The following is a 4,043-nucleotide window of genomic DNA, read 5'->3' as shown; positions in this document are numbered from 1 at the left end:
AAGAGCTTGGACTGGAGGTTCCATTTGACCCAGCCATCCCTCTGCTGGGTATCTTTCCAAGAGAACTAAAAGAATCATATCACAGAGAAGTATGTGCACCCATGTTTATAGCGGCACAGTTTGTAATAGCTAAATCTTGGAAACAGCCTATTTGCCCATCCGTTGGAAACTGGATAAAGAAGTTGTGGTTTTTCTATAAAATGGAATATTACTCAGCCATAAAGAATGAGAAAATAGATTCATTCATAGGAAAATGGATACATATTGAAGATATACTCCTAAGTGAAATAAATAAGTCACACATGTGTAAATACTGAATAGTTTCCCTGGTGTGAATAATCTGCAACAATGCATAAGATTCTAATTAGATTACTGACATTTAGAAATGGGAAGAAAGGAGCTAAATGTGTAGGGAAGGTGGGATGGGTAGGGGAAGAGGAAAAAGGGAAAAGAAAAAAATGTGAGAGAATGAAAAGATGAAAATAAAGTGTTTGTAGATGGGGAGGGGAGGAGGGGGTGAAGGGAGGGCAGAGGTAAGGGGAAAAAATGAGAATCAAGACTTGTCATGTAGAGGTACATGATCCCAACAATGAATGTAACTGTACTGTATCCCTAAAAAGTACCAATAAACTCAATTAAAGCTGAAAAAAAAAACTGAAAAGCTTTTGTACAGTAAGAAAATAACCAACGGAGTGAAGAGACAACCCACAGAATGGGAAAAAATCTTTACCAGCTACTCCTCAGACAAAGGACTAATATCTAGAATATCTATAAAAAACTATTCAACATCACTGGTTATTCAAGAAATGCAAACAAATCAGCTAACAGTTTATACCTAATGTCATCTGGGCAGCACATTCATTTACATACTGATTACCTTAAGAGTTATTATTCAGGCAGCTATCATTTAAACCAATCAATTCTTATACTGAATAAACTTGATAATATTGTTATTTTTATATTTCCTTATATTATCTTATAAAATAACAAAAAATATGCAATTTTTGGTCATCCTGTATTTAAATAATTGGACTGGTAAGTGAGGAAAACACTGAAATTCCATTTATTTCAGAAAGAATGGTTATCATCAAGAATTAATCAGCAGCAAATGCTAACAAGGATGGGGAAAAAAAGGAACACTTCTCCATTGCTGGTGGGAGTGTAAATTTGTACAAACAGCATTGAAATCAGCACGGAGGTTACTCAACAAATTAAAACTAGAGATTGTTCCGTTTGACCCAACCAGTCCCCATCTAGGCATCTTCCTGAAAGATAATCAAAGCTCACCTATGTTTACAGCAGGACAATTTCTAATAGCTAAATCTTGGAAAGAGCTGATACGCCGATCAACAGATGAATGGATAAAGAAAATGTGATATTTATATATGAAGGAATACTTACATAAAGGATATTTGTATAACAGTCTGCCATTAATTAGGATAAACATGAGACATTTTGAGGTAAATGGATGTATCTCAAGACTATAATTTTAAGTGAAATAATCAGACACACAAGTTTAACTACTACACATTGCTTCTTTTGCGTGACAAACTCAAAGGGTAAATAAGGAGCAAGTTGGAGGATATTGGGAAGAAGGAAGAACTTCTTCAAGAGGGGAGGGGAAAAAAGAAGGGGTAAGGAGGAAGAGAAAGGAAAGGGGATTTCAAAAAGCGTGAATGGGGGCCTGGGATTTAGCTTAGTGGTGCCTCCACCTGCGAGGTCCCAAGTTTGATCCCTGGTACAAAAACAAAAATCAAACAAACAAACAAAAGACAAATGGAAATGGAAAGCAAAAAAAGGAAGAGGGGCTGAAGGAAGAGGAGGGGAGCTGGAAAAAAAGAATTAAGATAGCCAGGGATTTAGCTCAGTGGTTCTGCCACTCGCAAGCCTCGAAAGCCTAAGGTCCCGAATTCCTGAGTTCGATCCCTGACACTCCCCTCCCCCAAAAAAGAAAGAAAAACTATGTTTTTTTAAAAAGAATTAAGGTATATCATGTACAGGTACAAATTCCCCATGATTCATGTGATCATTATGTATGGCAAACATGTGCCAATAAAAAACATTTTCTAATAAAATTGTCTCCACCACCACAGTACTAGGGATTGAATTCAGAGCCTCTGCACTCAGCTATATTTCACTAAATTGCACAGGCTGGACTTGGATTAGCAATCCTCCTCCAGCCTCCCAGAGAGCTGGTATTACAGCCATGCATCACCACACCTGATTTTTTGATTAGCAATCAATTTCAATGTACATGATAGGAAGAAAAAAAAAGAGCTGATATTTAACTACTCAGCAATTACAGGGCAAATGGAAGAAGAGTTCTGAATTCTTGTGAGGGAAAGAGAAAGCAAAAGGAAAGGTCAAGAATCAGTCCTTGACCATGATGATGCTATTAATTCACATAGTTAGACCTGGAAAAGGAGTCAAAACTTTTCTGCCCAGAAATTTTAACAAACAAAGCTAAGAGATAATTCCTACCCCTCTGCCAACAAGGCAAATAGTATACAATGTAGTCTTTTCTCCTAAAGCGCACTGGGGGTGGTGCCTAGAATTATAACCAGTAAGTCTTAGTTACCATAGCACACAGTACATTTGGTGAATTCGCCATAATGGAAGAAACAGATTGCTCAGAGGGTTGAAAACTGCCTTCATTTGAATTAACTAAACAATATTACTAATTGAATTTCTACCATTTATATGAAAATTCTAAATAAAGGAAAAAATATCCTAGCTAACTGATGGAAGCAATAATTGTTTCAGACCATTTAACTTGCAGAACTCTCTTTCTAATTCATGTAAGAGTCAATCAACACCTAACCCGAGTTCATTAGATGGGATGTGAACCAATGGCTACCGATATGCAATCAATGATTCCTTTAACTATATGTTCCAAGAAGCCTCAAAATTCATAGTCAAGCATCATATGGCTTTAAAAAAATTACTTCCTCTCAAATAATTTCAAATAATCATAGTATATTTCTGAAGAAAAAAGTCTTCTACAGACTGCAAATGCCACTCTATATCAATAACAGTTCCTACATTCCCAAGGATGCAATGGAGACTCCATTAAGCACCCAACCAGAACTAAAAGTACTAACATTAGAAGAGCTTATGCATAAGTTAATTATACTGCAAAACAAAAATCAGTTTAATTATCTTTTTGAGCTTAATTGTACATCATGGTCAATATGGGATTAGGCTAAGAATGAGGAGAAAGCAAAATTACAGAATAGGAAAACTGGAGAGACATAATGGAAAGGCACAGCAAAAAAAAAGGGGGGGGGACAACTAGGATAGGAAGAGGAGGCTAGATAGGTTTTAACGCTGATAATAAAGCACTCTGTCAACTTCATTCCTTAGGAATGGCTATAGGCTTCAAGATATCACTGCTGTTTAAGAACTCAAATATTAATTAAAATGCTAAATAACTGATTTATCACTCCTCACAGCCTTAAGCCTATAAACTTTCCGGGAATATAGCCTTATAAGCACCTGTATCACAATCATCTAGGTTACTCATAAAAATGCTGATTACTAAATTAAAAAGTAGGCTAGACTTAACGAATCAATCTCTTGAGTCGAAGCCAGGGGGTTCTTTGTTACACCAAAGGTTGATTATTGTTGCTTTAAAAGTATACTTTTCTTCTTGCTCTTAAGAATATAGTGATTGAACACATGAAGTACAGAGTGTACTACCAGCCCTTTAAAAAAATTTTATTGAAACATAATCTTGGTAAATTTCCCAGGCTAACTTCAAACTTGGGATCCTTCTGTCTCAGCCTCCTGAACAGCTGGGATTATAAGTGTATACCCAGTTTAATTTTTTCTTTTAATGATAGCATGTAGACACTAGATAAAGAGTTTAAACTGACAGCTACATGCCTTTAAAAGACTTTCCACTCTTAACTTCTCGGAAGAACCAGACATCTCAACCTGCTATATAATATAGCAAAAACAGTACCTGGGTTTGATGTAGTAAATAAGCCTCATCTACTCATATGTGTTTGGTACTTTGTCAAAATTTAGGCCATACACACAGA

The sequence above is a fragment of the Fukomys damarensis genome, unplaced genomic scaffold (assembly GCF_012274545.1).
Source record: "Fukomys damarensis isolate Sample0158 unplaced genomic scaffold, DMR_v1.0_HiC HiC_scaffold_38, whole genome shotgun sequence".
Classification (NCBI taxonomy): Eukaryota; Metazoa; Chordata; class Mammalia; order Rodentia; family Bathyergidae; genus Fukomys; species Fukomys damarensis.
Note: the sequence above shows the minus strand (reverse complement) of the source record.